Source organism: Numida meleagris, chromosome 1 (assembly GCF_002078875.1).
Source record: "Numida meleagris isolate 19003 breed g44 Domestic line chromosome 1, NumMel1.0, whole genome shotgun sequence".
Classification (NCBI taxonomy): domain Eukaryota; kingdom Metazoa; phylum Chordata; class Aves; order Galliformes; family Numididae; genus Numida; species Numida meleagris.
The window spans coordinates 70,948,365-70,966,269 of record NC_034409.1 but is presented as its reverse complement, the minus strand read 5'-3'; the positions used below and the strand labels follow the sequence as shown (position 1 = coordinate 70,966,269).

Below are 17,905 nucleotides of genomic sequence, written 5' to 3'. Positions count from 1 at the left end.
GGGGGTGGGCGGCGGGAAAGGTTTTGTCGCTGCGGTCAGCACACCGCCGCAGCGGGTGTTGGGGGTGTGTTGTGCTGAAGGAAGTGGTGCTGACGGAGTTAAAAGGGGTGTTTGAAACTTCACAGTTTAAAGTGTGGTTGCTAACGTTGGAGATGTAATGTCTTTCCTCCTTTCTGCATGTAGAGGCACTGGTAACGTGCTTTTTGCATCCCAGCACCTCTCCACAAGCTCAGGACGTGAGTCCCTGATAATCAGTACAAAAGAATACAGGGACTGTGCATGGCACCAGGCAAGCGATAACTGAGCTGTCCATAAGTTAAGACTGTGCTGGAAACTGCGGGGCCGTTTCCAGCCAGGGATATCCTTGCTCAGTGGCAGAGTGAGGGAACAGCTTGCCTTCACACAGCTAGCAGAGGGGAAGCACACCCAGCCGCTGGGGACCACGTTTTGCTGTCCCCTTTCGGGAGAACACCACTGTCTTTGCAGTTACGCTTACACAGCTGCTTGGAGAGTTCAGCTTTGAATCTCTGGTCTCTAACTATACTTGGTAATTTCCTTTATTGAATGTGGTGTTTGTGCTTCATTAAAAAGACAGTTGAAGCTCTTCCAGTCGATCTTTCTTAGACTTTTTGAAAGTAATCATAAAAGTGATAAGGGTACAAATGATGAAAGTTTCAGTATTTCAGTGGTCTATCATTTTCTGAAAGACTGTCTTTTCCTATCACTGTTACGTTCTATAGAAAGAAAAGAATGAAAGCAGGGAAGGAGGAAGCTTGAAATACCATGCAATGTAGTTAGGCTGAGCTGTGGAATAGCCATCTCACAGTGCAGGTAGAAAAGCAAGCTGCAGACTTGGAACTCTGGTGAGTGTTGGTAAAGATTTCCTAACAGTGTTAGCTGGCCTGCTGCTGAATCACCCTTGGTGCTGTCCTTCCTGTTTATCTCCCCCACAGGGCCAGTGGGTCCCACTTCTGCTGTGTACCTCCCTGACACACTGTGTTTAGCCCTGTAGGGACAGTGCCTCTATGGTACTGCGGTGTTTGCCCCAGTGTTGCGTCTTTTTTCACAGAATTTCATTTTAAACTGAAGCTTGTCATGATTGAAATAGCATGAGAATATCGTCCAGCATTTGGGGTTTGCCTTCATTTTGCTGGAAGGAGAGCTCCAGTGTTTTTCTTTAGAAATGTCTTCACATTCCCAAGTTTTCAACAACTGTAATTTTGTGGTGTAGTATCTCTCATTATTTAAGCAATGTATGCAGTGACACGTTTCTGATACAGAGGACTATACTGGCTTCATCTTTTTGAGAATAGTCAGCAGGCATGGATAAAAACAATTAGAAATATTGAATTCTAAGTGTATAGAAACACAAGCTGACCTCTTGCCCCAAGCTGTCAGGGAGCTTAGTGCTGGACTGCATGTTAATTATCACTCCTCTACCCAAATTAAATTTGTTTTGCAAGGTTTCTTATTCTGGTCCAATGAAAAAAAAAAAAAAGTTCTTTCTTCATGCTAGTATCTTGATTGTACCCAGAGTCTGATTACAAATCAATAGCAGTAACACCTTAGCTACAAGCACTGCAATGTCAGATGGGAATTTCATTGCTGACATTTATTAATAAGCATTTAGTTTTTAGCTGTGGCTCAGAAAAGTATTTTTTTTTTTGCTTCAACATATGAAGTTTGTGAGATGGAGGATAATGACAGCCTTCTGCAAACTGAGTTAAGGTAGCAAGCTGATAGTAGTAAATTAGATTACTGGTGTAGTGTAGCCTATCCCTCTGCATCTGCAAAGTGAGGGAAAGGGCAAAGGCATGAAATGTAATGTTATGAGGTTCTGAACAGTGGTTTCTGCTCAAAAGCATTTAGGGGGATCGGGATGTGCATACATATGGTCATCTCAAGAGGTATCTAGTAAGAAGAGTGAAGTGCTAAATGAAACTCAGTGGAAAAAATGAAGCATCAAACACTATAATCTAAGTGCATAAATTTTAAGAGTAGATAGGATTAAATGTCAGTTTGTTAGAGAATTTTCCTTCGGACAGCTGCATGTCAGTACTTTCATTTCAGGCTGTTGTTCACCTAGCAGATTTTTAAAGTGATTTTGAAATGTTGTTGGCTGTAATTGAAGCCTTATCTGCATTAAAAAAGTATCTAAATAAATCTGTGTGTAACGGATACTGAGGAATTGTTTAGATATTTATCACATCTTTTATTAGAAACAGGAAATGTTGTGATATTAACCATGATTGAAATCTGTAAGCATCAGAAATTGCAAACTCCAGAAGCCAACGCTAGGTCTACACTTTTCCTTGGCAGCCTTTCAGTGTCAATCCCATGTATGAAGACATGACTGATGGAGCTACACTGATGAAAGCATACGTGTGGATATGTCACGAGTACAGCTCTTTATCCAGCTCAGTGAAACAAAGCTTAGAGCTTCGTTTGGATGAGCTGGAGCAAGTTATGTTGGCAAAAGCTGAATTTTGCTGGCATAAGCTGAATTTTGCTGGCATATGCTCTATACGCACTAGGAGTGCTTTGCCTTCAGAGAACAGCTATAGCTGTTCTGTGTAGAGAATGCCCTAGAGCTACTGGAGAGTTGTAGGATAGCAGCATGCCTGTACCTACAAAGTGCTCTTACTGTGAAGAGATTTTAATATAACCTCTCAAATTACATTTTTATTGTATTTATGTGGTATTTGCTAGTTCCTATCTTAGCCATCATTTCCTCTCCAAAAGCAGGATCTGAGGTTGCTTTGCTGAAGGGCAAAGTCCCATCTGTTCTACTGGAATAGTGCACTGGATAAAGAAAATAGCCCTCTGCTACCTCCTCATTCTCTTCTAAATAGCAAAACTGAGGGCCAGCAGGCATCCCAGAACCTAGTTTGGGAAAAGCAGAAAGCCTTTTGGCTGTTTGAGTGCCAGTTGGATCAGCCAGCTCTTGGGAGAACCAGCAAAGAGAGGGGAATGCAGCTGTCAGCCCTATCAGCTGCTTCCTAGGAGCGGTAAGGAGAGAAGAAAGCCCTGGATGAGTATCTGCACTGGGCCATGGAGCACCAGTGTGCAGGCATTGCTCTGCAGAAGTGGTCTGCAGAGGCAGTGATTCTCTGTCCATCAGGACTCCAAATCTGACAGCGTAAAATCTGCCTTCTGCTACTTTCCATTCTTCCTTCTGACACATGTATTCCTTGAGTCAGCTGGAGAAAATTTTGGCAAGCTTCCACGTGCACATGTGCTGTTGCATCTTGGGGCTTGTGCGTACAGGGAGGTTATTTCAAAGTAAAATACAGCATGAGGATTTATGGAGCTATAAATTCTTGGCAGGATGGTAAACTGTTCTCCACAAATGCTTCATTAACTACACAGCTTGAAGAACTCCTTGTATCCTTGTATAGACTGAGCAGGCTACATAGGTATCATTTTCTTTTTCAGGAAAAAGTGGCTGTTATATGTGTAGGAGGAAGCTCATATATACTTCTTAGCTATCTGTTTATTCAATTTGCTAGAAAAACTGCATTCCAGAAGTTTAAGAACATACATTTCACCGTGATGGCCATTTTTCAGAATAATTTATTTGTACAATGATTTATTACCTTTCTCTTCTCCATCCCACTTAATGTGCTCCACTCTGCTTTCTGTAAAAGTGCTTCCTCCATAATTGGAAATCCACCTGCATGTATGATTAAGTCTTTTTGCCTTTTATTTATTATTTGTATTGCAGGAGTACTCAGAGGCTTTATTTATAGATTTATTTATCCCTATTGGTTATGTGGCTACATATAGTTTTCTTCTCTGATCCATGTTATCATAATTTCTGAGTACAAGCCAATAGTTAATTTATTTTCCCAGTATGGAGTTATTATGGCTAAGGTGCTATTATTCCACATTTTCCCAATGGAAAACTGAGAAATAAAGGATTGATTTATGCTTCTTCACAAGAAAATCCCAAGGACTGTGTAGGATCAATGTGTTGGCATCTGCACTACTGAACTTTTGCTCGTTTTAAGAATGACTTAGATATGTCCATATTGCACAAGACACCCTTGGGAACAAGAACTGTCCCACACATCCTTGCTGCATGCCACAGCGCCTTTTGTTCTTAACGTGAGTCTGTATCCATCTGGATCTATATCCATCTGCTTCATGCAGGCAGAAATCATAGAATCATGGAATATCTCACGTTGGAAGAGACCTCCGAGGATCACTGAGTCCAACTCCTGACTTCACAGAGGACGACTCAAAATTTAAACCCTATGTCTGAGAGCATCTTCCAAATGCTTCTTGAACTCCAGCAGCTCGGTGCCATGACCACCTCTGGGCAGCCTGTTCTACAGCCTGATCAACTTTTCCTAATTCCCCCAACTTGACCCTCCCCTGACACAACTCTATGCCATTCCCTCAGGTCCTGTCACTGTCACCAGGGAGCAGAGACCAGTGCTGCCCATCTGCTCCTCTGCTCCCCTCCTGAGGAGGCTGTAGACTGCTGTGAGGCCTTCCCTCAGCCTCCATTTCTCTGGGCTGAATAAACTAAGGGACCTCAGCCAGTCCTCACACTTCTTGTGTTCTAGACCCATCCCCATATTTGCAGCCCTCCTTTGAATGCTTTCTAATAATTTTATGTTCTTCTTATACTGTGGCACCCAAACTTTCACAGTGCTTGAGGTGAGGCTGCACCGTCAGCAGAGCAACTCCTGATTACAGGCTCCTTTTAAGTACCAGAAGGCTGCAATAAGGTCTCCCCGGAGACTTCTCTTCTCCAGACTAAGTCCAGCTCCCTCAGCCTGTCTTCATAGGAGAGATGCTCCAGCTCTCTTAGCATTTTAAGGGCCCTCCTCTGGACTCACTCCAACAGTTCCACATCTTTCTCGTGCTGAGGGCCCCACACTTGGATGCCGTACTCCAGATGGGGCCTCATGATGGCAGAGAGAGAGGAACAATTACCTCCCTTGCCCTGCTGGCCACCTATCTTTCAATGCAGCCCAGGTTAAGTTGGCTTTCCTAGCCACAAACACACACTTCTGGCTCATGTCCAGCTTTTTGTCCACCAGGTCCCTCAAGTACTTTTTGGAAGAACTGTTCTTAACGAGTTCTTCTCCCTGTCTGTACACATATGTGGGATTGCCCTGACCCAAGTGCAACACCTTGCACTTGGCCTTGTTGAACCACATTCATTTCACATGAATGAACCACTTCTCAAACTTGGCTAGATCCCTTTGGATGGCATCCCTTCCTTCTGTCTTATCAACTGCACTCTGAGCTTGGTGTCATCACTTAACTTTCTGAGGGTGCACTCAATCCATCTGTCTATGTCATTGATAAACATGTTAAAGAATGCCCCTCCCAAGACAGACCTTTGGAGGACAGTGCTTGTAACCAGCCACCACCTGAACATAGAGCTGTTGACTGTAACCCTGTGGCTGCAACCCTCCAACTAATTATCTATCCACTGAACAGTCCAGCCTTCAAATACATCTGTCTCCCATTTAGAGATAAGGATCTGGTGGGGAACCATGTCAAAGGCCTTGCTCAAGTCCATGTAGACTGCATCAGTTGCTCTTCCTTTGTCTACTGAAGCCATTGCTCCATCATAGAAGGCCATCAGATTGGTCAGGAATATCAGCTGCCTAAATGAGTAACAACTAAGTAGGTAACTGTCAACAGTAACCTTGTCCTAAATGTAGATTAAGTTGGTTAAACAGGACTTTCCTCTCATGAACCCATGTTGACTGTGACTTATAACTGCATCATCTTTCATATTTTTCAAGTGTTTTTCAGTAACTACCAGAATGATGACTAGTGAGCACAAGGAAGGACAAAAGAAAGACCTAGAGGCTCCACATACATCTAGGCGAGGGGAAAAATGAAGACATACTATTGTGGGTTATGAACACCAGTCATTTTGACAGTCTACATGACGACCATGATTCTTGCTGACATCAGAATTGTAACAATCTGTCTATAATATTCAAAAACATAGTTACATTTCTGGAATCCATATCTTCTAGTCTTATCATCACAACTCTTATATCTTTCTTCAGGTATGGGTTGATCAGCAGCGCCTAATTTATTTCAACATGTTGAAGAGTTTTTTTGGGATCTTCCTTGAGATTCATTTTGTTTAGTATTGTGCTGGTCTCTGGGTGTCTGTCCTAGATGAACTGGGTAATGTTCATGTGTGGATAACAGTTCCTACTGACTGTCCCCCAAATTATGCTGTTTTTTTAGAATATCCTCAAATATGAACAGGGGTTTGATCTCCTGTTGGGAACAAATTAGCACACTGAGCTATCTGTTTCTGCTAGTTTATGTGGGGAACTTGGTGTGGTATTAGTATTCTATTACAAATAACAATACATGAGAGAACTGCATATAAAGCCTGTGACAGTAAGGTTTTGAACAGGCAAGCCTACCAATAAAGTTACGGCGCTGCCCTTGTCATCATGCCCTGTGAACACAGGTTCATGAAGTGTTATTGTAGGTAGAGGAATTCTGACATACAGGCTAACTAGACAGAGCTAGGAGAACCTGTCAAAAGTGCCTAAGGATCAAAATTCCTCTCTGGGATTCCAGTTCATAGAGTCATAGAATATGCTGAGTTGGAAAGGTCCCACAAGGATCATTGAGTCCAACTCCTGGCTTCACACAGTATCGCTCAAAAATCCAACCCTTTGTCTGAGACCTTTGTCCAAATGCTTCATGAACTTCAGCAGGCTTGATGCTGTGTTCTGAAGGACAACTGCATGGACAGGGAATTTTGCATCACAGGCTTTGCTGAGAGAGCTAAGTTCTCTGAAGTATTCCCTGTCCTAAATTCCACTGGTAAATCTGCTCGCTGTGTTTGGGCCCAAGTGTCTTGCCCGTGGTCACACGGACACCCTGATGGAGGAGAGAATTGAAGTAGAGTCTTAAAAGTCTGTTAACCACTTGGTTAGACTTCCTTTTTGGTCTCCACCTGTTGGAGAGCATGTCTGCCAAGGAGCATGTGATGTAAGCAGGCAAGACAAACTTTGTGGAGGAATCGGAGTACGGAGAGTTGAAGTGACTTCTGAAGTCACACAGCAGGAGAGAGTCCAGGTTCATCCATCACCATCCTGTGTTTAGTCCATTGCACCACAGCTCTCAGGCTTTCATAGGGGTGTTGGATGCACTGTGAATATGATTAGGACAAAGACATTGCAATGCTTTTTGTATGGGACCTCGAAGAGTTCAATATCACAAATTCAGTCTCTTTGATAGCTTTAAGGCATATTAATGTTCAGCTTAAGGCACATCTAATCTTTTCATAGCTTTAAGGCATGTAATGTTTAGGATGTATTTCTAAATGTAAAAAAGGAGAGGTAATTCAGCCAAGTTAAATTAAAAAAAAAAAAAGGCAAAATGATGGGAAGCTCCAAGAATTCAAAGCCCCACACATCTATTGATCCATTCTGTTGCAGGGGCTTTAACTTTTAACTCTACCATTAGAACACTGTGAAAAGCTTTGTAGTTTTAGGAAATGAATTACAGAGAGAGAGTGACACACTCTGCTTGCATTTACACCATCTTAGCTGCAGGTTTATTAAGGTAGATACATAAGGAGGTGCATGAATTTACTCCATATTTAAATACGGGTAGACTAAGAGCGAGATTTGGCCTTACTACTCTCATATATACTGTGTAAAAGCACTTTAAAATTTATATTTCTTGCTAAAGAGCATAAAATTACATCCTTTCAGGTTAATTAAACTGTTTTGCAATGCTGGTTGCTGTTGATAGGATATTTAAATGTCAGATTCAGAATAAGCACTTAAGCTTCCTGATTATAAATGGCTTCCTTTCAAATATCCCAGACATGTGTATATGGTCAATACATCTAAAGTATATGGATTTCTGCATTTCTCAGTCTGCATTTTTATTTGGTCTGCAATAGGGTCAAACAGCTACCAGTGTGAAATACTGAATAAAGACTATCAACAGCTGAATAAAACCCTGTTAGCCCCAACGTGGTATTCCTTACATAGCTAAAAATGTCTAGGGAGGGCATTGGAGTATTCAGCAGGAAAGGTTAAGCAGGAATGGGCTCACACTGACTGTCTGATTGTTTTAAGAATCTAGGAGTAACCTTTCCCAGTTTATTTCTGTGGGGACCAGCAAGCAAACAACACACTTCAGACCATACCAGGAAACAAAAGAAACTCCCAGTTTTGGAGAGCATACTGTGGTTCTGTCCTCTGCAACATGCATGTCACTGAACATCCCCTCTGCAGGTTCATGTGAACAGGGATGTAGATCTGGATGTGCTGCACTAGGGTTTATGGAACAGATTTCCCTCCTGCAAGTGTCTGGGAAGAGTGCCTACCAAAAAAAAACATAAGCAGAAGGAGGCAACTAAAGGTGCTTTCATTTTGTCAGTGATTCCTGATACTGGAGAAAAGCTTTTCAGCCTGTTTATGTATCATGTAGGGCTTACAGACAGTTCAGAAGTATTTACAGAATCAACCAAAAGAGACCAAGTGAAAGGAGGGAAATGCATTTACTTGAATTTCATACCTTTTCCTGGGAGCTACTTTAACTTCCTAATATTGAAAGTCTTAAAGCATAGAGCTGTATAGGCAATCCTCTAATGGAAGTTTCTGTGATGCTTTTATACATTGTTATATATCATCCACATAAACAAAGTTTGGAGTCCCCTGTTCTAATGCTTAAAGTTTATAGCACATTATTGTTTTGACGCTAATCAGAGTAGTTCCCATGGAGAACGTTGATTCACTTCAGAAAACCAAAGAATGCTCTAAAAATTGTAGTACGCTATAACAATTTTGTTGTAATTGGAGGCTGTCTATGCCTCACAGAAATTACCAGGCAAGCATTCTTGAAAATGTCAGAATTTTCAAGTTAGTTCTATTTAAAATGGGGGATCAAGAATGCAAGGGGATGGATAGAAAATTTGAGGGCTGTGTGATTCAAACTTTAAGTGCAGTTTGTAATAATGAAAGATGATCAACTTTGGGGGTGGGGAACTAATCTCTTAGGTTTTCTAAATTACAGGATGCATAAAACCATCCACTTATTCTACATGTACTGCTACTTTTATAAAAGGCAGCACTTCAGGAAATGAAAAGCTATGGAATATAGCCAAATGTCATAGTTCTATTTATCACCAAAAGATGTTTTTGTTTCATTATCCATGGAGTTTGGGGGGTAGTTGAATGATTTGCAGGAATTTGAGTGTTTGATACCAGACTATAAACTCTATTTATCTTCTTTCAATGTTTAAGTTGTAAATACAAACATTATAATTTTTCCTGTTTGTGTTGTAGCTGTATCAGGATTTGGCAATAGGTCAGCTGTTAATCTCATAATGTGTATCTGAGTCTATATTTAAATTAATTGGAAAACTGTAGCAGAAAATACTGCTCTTAAATTATTTTATGTATAACTAGCAGAGGGAGAGACAGAAAGAGAGAGAGCATAGATGCTGTAAATACAGAGTGCTGATGAATACTCAAGTAGTAAATAGAAATATCTTAGAAGTCATTCCTGACAGTAATAAAGGCAGCAATTTGATTTCATCTGTGGATAATAAACTGGTTTCACATTGCAATAAAAGTGGTGCTTATGTTTTATTAATATTTATTAGCACTTATTGATGTTAGGGTTTAGTTGCTATCTTTTCTTCACATCACAGCCATTTCATAAAAAAAATCAAGTTAAATTGCTACACAATAAGCAATTAAAAGTGTTTGTATATGTGTGAGAGAGAGAAAAAAAATCTGTCTATGGAGATATTGCTATATGGAAGGCCAGACCTTCTCTGCCTAGAAATCTATAGAGTTGTGCTTAAAGTAATGGAGTTATGTGAGTTTATAGTAGCTAAAATACTTGCTCCCTGAATGCCTATAAGCATTGTTCTGCTTTTTATGTCATAATTATTTGTATAGGCTTCCTGTTGTTTAACTATATATTTTTGAATTTGTTGCTCTGACTATGTGCAGTGCCTGAGATTATACTCAACATTCAGTGGTCTTTTTTGTGTGGCATGTGAAGGATTGCTACCTTGAAGGATAATGTGAGTCAGAGAGGGATCTGATCCAAATTTAACCAAATTTGTTCATCTCTAAATTTAGAGATTAGCTGAATGGCAAGACAGATATATTTCAGTTTCCATCAGTGACAAGGACAGTGTTGGCGGATGGCTGTTAACAGCTACATTGTGTATTTTTGATACTCATATATGTGTATGTGTGGGAAAAGACTAGCTACTAACTTTTATTTATCATGAGCCTATTTCTTCTTTGACTGCTTTTAAATCATTCTGAGGTTTGATCTTGCTTCAGTACAGATAATTCTTGTGCAGGAGGTGTTCTGTAGACTTGCATCATATTTTTTTGCCCTCTGAGTAAAAAGGCTTGCATTGGACTTGGATTTTTATCAGTATGAACTCTGAAATGTAAATGCTTTTTAAATAGGCCAGGTGCCAGACAAGGTAAGAGAAACTAAAATTGTTTTTGTTGATCTTACAATCAGGCTTCAATATCATAATTTCAGAGAACAGGTTCAAATCTTGTCCTGTAGCTGAGCATGACCCTGAGTTTAAGTTTACCATGTGCATAATTCACGTCTTCAGTAGAATTAATCCTGTGCTTGTAACTGAGTTTGTATTTTCCTGCTTTTCTGTGTTGAGATCTTAATCTTTTAAATTATTCCAGTTCTTTGTCCAAATATTGTCCTTGGAGATTTGGCCAGTGAAAGCAAGAGCACATCCCCATTGCTTTTACACAAGACATTTAGTAAATGGAGATAACTGTTTTTAACTCAGTCGGGGCCTTATTATAGACTTATGCTTAGTTTGTTCCTTGTGTTTGATTGTATTAAGACTCTAGTTCAGCAACTGTCATCAAATTTGCATGTATAGCGTTGGACTGTGATATTATAAACAATTTGATTGCTGTATCCCTCACTGAATCAAACAAGGCTGGCTACATAAGAAGTAAGTTAGTTTTTTTACTGAACTAGCAGTGAATCAATTAGTAAATACTAGAAAGAGGCTGACAACTTTGATGAGATTATAGTAACATTGTATTTCCTGTAGTTTGCTGAAGTGGTAATGATGATTTAAGGACCTTACCTGCATGTTTACCCCTTACGTGTGTAAGATGAACACACCAGTCAGCCTTACTTAATTTAATGTAATACACATTTCTCTTTCAGGAGTGAGTTTGCCAACACGTTCAAAAAGACAGCTGTTTTAGCATAATAGTAATGAGAATCTGATAGAAATTTGGCAGGGGTACTACAAGATATGACCAGAGAAGTCTCTATGTGGTGATTAATTAGCAGTTGCTCTAATAAAATCCCACTACCCTATTTACTGATTTCACAGTGTTTACATCAGAGCAAACCTTTACTTTACTCACTTTTCCCTGCCCTTATCTTTTCAAAATATCCAGCCAATAATCTGTGATCTACTGACTTGTATCACTTCTTAACATTTCTTGTTTCATGTAATATTGGACACTGTATTTGTTAGTATTGCTGGAAAAGTCCAACCTTCCTAATAAGTACAAGCAGTTAAGAAGTTGCAGGTCTCTGCTGCATCTGAGTTCTTAATGTGGCCTAAAAGCTGGAGTAAGAGGCTTTGAACGACCCCACAATGTTCAAAGTGCTTACTCTTAGTTCTCATGTCTTGAGGAATATGAGAACAAACTGGTTCCTCAACAAAGTCCAAACATTTTCTGAATTTAGAAGTTATTATGTAGCACCAACATCAATGTGTGTCTTGATAGGCAGTCTTTTCTCATTACATACTTTAGTAAGTTCCAGTTCATAAGTCTGTTCAAGAACAAAGAATGATTAAAAAAGTTCTATGAGTGTTTTCAAATGTGTGAATTTGGAATGTCTCCACTGAAGTCAAATATAGTGGTGCTAGATTTGTACCAGCAATCACTCAGAAAATTTTGTAACCATTTTTCAAATAGCAGTAAAATAGGCTTAGTATGACATTAATAGTTATTACATTTTCTTTGAAAAGAAACTTTTCATTAAAAGCAAAAAATGTCTTTATGACCTGTTCATCCTAATTTTCATGATTTTCAATTTACAGTGTCAGGGTGTAGACTGCACAGAACTTTCATATCTGCAAGTAGAATGTAGAGCCGTGTAGTATCCTTTATCAGCATTTTGCTTTTGGGGTCCACAGCATGATATAAATAACCTTTTATGAGTAACAGTCAGTCAGTCTAAAAAATTAAAAGAAATGACTGGTAGTAAAGTTAGCTCCCTGGCAGTTAAGGTGGATTTGAGATACCATTGTCTAATTAAAAAAAAAAAAAAAAAAAAAAGCTTTTCCCCTTTTGGCTCTGGGATTGTGGATTGATGTCCTGATCTCTGCAATGATCTCAGTGTAGATACACACACAGACCTTCACTGAACTGAATCGTGGGTCGTAATGGTTCATGGCACTGCCTTTATGAAGACTTTATTGTCAAAGCACATAAGCTGAAAACACAGGACTTACTTTCTCCATTGTCTTTTAGTTTTAGCAAAAAGTTTATACTAGATCTTCAAAAATAATGCAGTGCTGAAGTGAACCTAACTGTCTTGAGCTCGAAACTCAAAACTCTCATACATACAGTGTATATTTATGTATCTATATGTATACATATTCATTTATGTATAAATTTGCCAAATCCTATTATTATCTGTACAAATCAACATAGAAGATCAGGCTTTCTGTTTGCATCCTCAAAGGATCAACTACATTTTTAAGTGAATTCTGTAGAGTTTATCACCTTCCAAAGCTAAAAAATGTGCTGCATTCTGAGTATTTTCTTTTAATTAGAAGAAGGCACCTAAATAACACTACAAAGATTTTGCACAGCTGCAACCCCAGAACTGTGGAATACCGAAGTTAAGAATTCAATAAGAACGGTAATTCAGCCATGTTGTACAAAGGCAGTATTTCCCACTGGGTTTTGTTGATGGGCAGGTGGCTCAATACTGCTGAGTAGCCTGCCTAAAAAATAAATACAGCAAGCTTAGGGGATGTTATGCACAGTATGTTATTCAGGTGAACATTTCTTGGTAAAGTTATTGCTTCCTTTCTTCTAACTATATTAACAGGAAAATTATAAGATCAGTCAAATTTAAACATGCTTAATGTGGATTTTGGGCAGAGTCTTCATGTTCCTTCCCCAGGCTAATGCAGAAAGAAGCTACTTTCGGTAACAACATGCAAGCATGATAGCTGAGCTGATCAAATAGATTGCATTCTCCAGGAAGGTTGGCACCATCAGGCCATTTTTCTGTTCCCCTGCTTTTGTGTTTCTTGTCCCCCCTCCCCCTCCCCAGCTAGGAAACATTGCTTTTCCCCTTGCCTTTATTCTGTTGCTTTCTTCCCTCACGTAATTCGACCAGCAGAAAACTTTCTTTATGCTGTTTAGCAAGCTGAATTAGCTCTGCTATGGGTCTGACAAAAAGGACTGTGTGGCAGCGAGCAATTAGATCATCTCAAGCTGTCACTCCCCTCGTGTTTCCAGAGTGACTGAAGAATGCATAATAAAAATCAGAGTCAGAACTGCTAAAGCAGCTCTGATCCCTTTGGGTGGAATGATGTGGAATGATGTGGAAGGCACTCTTCATTTCTCATAGCTGCTGAGAGCCTATGTGGGCCATTCCAGCAGGCAAGGGTTCCTCAGTCAGTACAGAACGATGGTCATTTCTCCCATTATTTTTCTTCCCACCAACTTCTCATCCCAGCCTTCATATCCTGCAGTAGGGATGCAGCAGCAGTGCCTTTACTGCCGTGCTGCTGCTGGAGGTTTTTGCTCCTGCTCAAACTAGCTTGAGGGAGGCAAGGCTCTGCTGTACATATACTCTCCCCTTTACTGAAAAATACTTTCAGAGACAGTGAACAGAGAATAAGTAATTTGAAGACATTAGTCATTAAAAAAAACATTGACCTGGAACAGTTTAGGAGTTAAACAGCAAATCCTATGAATAAGCTGTGCAAGAGACTCTAGGTGTAATCACAGCTGCAGAGCAGTGTTGTGCAGCTCAGTGAGACCATACTCATTTGTGTAGGAGGTGGAGACAATTAATTGGATATGATTTCTGAATAAAACTTTAAACCATAGAACAGGTATGTTAATGCAGTTTGCATAGCTGAACTTTTTTTTTTTTTAAAGAAAATTAGAGTGTGATCTAATGACTGAGGAAAAATGCTGACTATTTCTTTTGATAAAAATAACAGTGTCTTAAAAAAGATTCAAACCAGTAAATAAGGTGATGGAAGCTGTGTTTAAGGAGAGAGATTTGGGGTAGCTCTCCATCCTCTTGTGGAAGGAGGCATGGAGCTTTTAAAGCAAGAAAGTCATTAACTTCATGCAGCATATTTTTCCTTTGCCAGAATCCTTGTCCACAGTGTCATCAAACTGAATTTGTGTATCCAAGGTTGCCCAGATGGGGATGTGCAAGTGGCAAGAAGTAGAGAGCTCTCTGAAAAGTCTGAACGCTGTGGGATAGCAGAAGTAGATTAAGTGGTGCCCTGAAAAGCCTCAGAGCTGTGGTGACAGCAGAAAGCTCTACTTTCCCTCTACTTATGCCCCTCTAATACCCCCAGTGAGCTTTGCTACCATCTGCGGGCTTTTTTGCTGATGAGCATGAATAACTCAGAAGCAGTGAAGAATTCGGTTGCATGGTTGTGTTCACAGCAGATTTGGGAGTTAGAGGGGTGCCATGGCTGGTGCTGCTTGCTACTTCCCAGTTACTGGGCCAAGAAGCAGGCAGTGGAGAATTAGCAGGCTGCTTGGGTGCAGAAGCGTAAGGCAAGGCCTGAGTCATTTTTAATTGGCTGTAATGGAGGGTGGGTTTAAAGGTGCTGTGAGTGTCCAAAGAAAGGAAGGTGTTTGTTTTTTTTTTTTAATGTATTTTAAAAAGCAGCAGGACTTTCAATATCTCTCATTGTCTACTTCATAACAGTAATAACTGTGCACACAAGAGTGAGGTTACTGAGTTCTGAGTGGAGAGAAAGGAAATGGGGGAAATAAACACTTTGAAAAGCTGGAGAAGTAATCTTTAAATTTCTATGAAATTCCAGTTAAATTGCCGCTTACACAAAATTTGTGCCTGAAGTGCCGTCTCTGGAATACAATCCGAGTGTGAAACGAAGTATGTCATTATTTCACCAGATTATTAGAAACACCATGCAGAGTGATTTCACTATACTTTGAAGATCAGGAATGATTTCCACGGATTTTTGGTGTAAGTTTGGTCCAGGGGGTAAGAAAAAATACTTATGTGCATATGTCTTGCAGAAACCTCAGTTACATCCCAGCACACAGTGCTTTTACTGATGATTATATGGAAAAGTGAAGGCATTCCACTGTTTAGGTTAGCTAGAGTACAGTAACCAGGATTATTGAGCTAAGGCACAGCAAGTTTGAAGTCAAATGAACTTGGAGGTTGCATACAGTGCTTGGCTTTTATATAAAGCAAGCTCAAGGTTGAATGCAGCATTCAGGTTGTAAAATGGATGTAGAATGGGTAAAAAAAACCTGCAATTACTTCAGTGACAATCCATTCAGGTTAAGAATTTTCATCTTTGCTGTTGCCATAGCAATCTGTTCCCCTGTCACTACCACATTAAAAATCCATTCTGTAAAACTGTTGTTGCCAATATTGAACACATAACAGACAAAAACATTTTTTTAATAGCTTAGATATCTTATTTGCAACAGGAAGAAGACCTAGATCTTAAAGAGATGCATGTGTACTTAAAAAAAAAAAAAGATTAGTATTTCTGTAGTACATTGTAGGAACAGAATATTTGTGCTGCAGTATTTATGTCAGTATAAAATAGTTTGCAAATAATACAGCAATGCAGTGTCAGTTAAACTCAAATAATTTGAACTCTTCTGCTAAGCTACAACAAACCCATATGTTCCCGAGTTAAGTATTTATTTTGGTAACATGCTGTAGCAGCAGGCTTTTGAAACTACATGGCTATTTAACCTTCTGCGACTCACTGAGTCTGATTCTCTTCAGGGATTGATTTTGGAGGTTTCATCTGTACTGGCATAATTCTGGAATGGGAGACGAGTTGTGTTCTATGTGATCTAAGCTGAAATTGCTCCTGTACTAAGCTCATCAATGACTATAGATGGGCGTTGAATTGTAAGAACAGGTCCTTAAGCTTTTATTAGTGCATCCAAATGAGGTGGGGAAAGAATTTGTAATTCAAAGCTATCATAGCAAGAGATGGTCTGACAAATATTTTTATCAAAGCTGATTAAAATTTAAATATCTTTCAGTAAAAAAGAGATTGATACTTGTGTATGCGTATACAGATATACGTTTATATGTCATTTATTCAGGGCTGAGATGCAGAAGTTCACTAAAACCACAAAGGAGCCCAACTGTGAATTTAAAAACTCAAGAATTAATTGGCTAATGAAGTCATAAGATAACAAACAATAGAAAACTGAACATATGGCCTTTAGTCTGATCACTGACAATGTAAATCTCATCCCTATTTCTGGCTCAGCATCTCTAGCATTTGTCCTTTGAATTTTGTTCTGTCCACACCATACTTCTTTGTTTCATGTTACATGTCTTCCACTTGCCAATGTCCCTGCACACTTCTGCTCCTCAGTTAACTTTGAGAGCCTGGGTTGAGGGACATTGTTGAATTTATTCAGAAGATGTACTGCAGTAGAAGATACAGCAAATAGTTGCAATGCTGTTGAGCATTAATAGAATTAATGGTGAGAAATGATTCTATTTTTTAGTTGCACTTGGCAGCTAAATTTTCTCTTTTCTTTTTTTGTACACAAGCATCTCCTTAATTTCCCCTTCCTTTTTTTTTAAACAACGTTAACTGTTTTTTTTTGTCCTTTAATGCAACTGTATCCAACCCTAGGCTTTGGGGTTAGTTTTCTTTTAAAATAGTATTATTAATTATTAGTTATTGTAGTAAACAACTCACTGGGGCTGCTCCGGAAGTGATGCCTCCTATTTTATTATGTTGGCCCATGACATCTGAGGGTGATGCTGGTGGTAATGCAGTAGAGGATGAACCTTCCCACCAATATTCCGTTACATTTCATTGCTGCGTGACAGATGGCAGCAGAGAGATGGTACGACAAAATGACATCTGACATGGAAGTGCAAATGAAGCAAAGGCATGCAATTGAATTCCTCTGTGTGAAAAATAATGGCATCCATTGACATTCATCAATGGTTGCTCAGTGTTGATGGAGACCAACCCATGGATCTGAGCACAGTGAGGTGGTGGGTGTTGTATTTCAGTAGTGGTAACAGTGACATGAAATCCAAGCCACATTTCAGATGGCCATGCAGATTTTTACGAGTGCAGCATGCAGGCTATTGTTCATTGCTGGAAAAAATGCATAGCTAATGGTGGTGATTATGTTGAAAAATGTAGTTCTGTAGCTGAGAATGTGCTGTATCAAGTCGTGTTGTTGTGTTCTTTGTATCTGATATAGTTTCTATGGAAGTAAATAGCATTACTTTTGGAGAAATCTACATCCATATTATTTCATTTGCTTCTCTTCACCTGCTTTTGCAATTCAAAATGTGCCCCTTCAGAACGTGCTGCTGGGTAACATTTACTCAAGAGCTTAGGCTGCAGTTCTCCTACACTATGAACTTGTTTGTTGGCAAGCAGAAACTTGGCTCTTAATTTCCCCCCCCATCACTACTCATTTTGGTACTCTTTCCACATTGTAGGTGTTTCAGGGGGGTCAGTGGAAAATCCCAAGCAGACTTAGATAGAGAAAAGATTTGAAGTTATCTTTGACTTTTATAGACCTTTTTTATTAAAATGCTCAGAGCTGTAAATGTAGTAATAAGAAACTCATTTATCTTGACAAAAGTGCTGCCATAAACTATTCAGCACTCATAA

General features: G+C 39.5%; 1 protein-coding gene across 1 annotated transcript in view; it reads left to right on the top strand.

Annotated features, from left to right (window-relative positions):
- The window catches only part of PHF21B (PHD finger protein 21B), a 65,341-nt gene that overhangs the window by 254 nt on the left and 47,182 nt on the right, over positions 1-17,905 (top strand). The gene's annotated exons all lie outside the window — the stretch shown is intronic.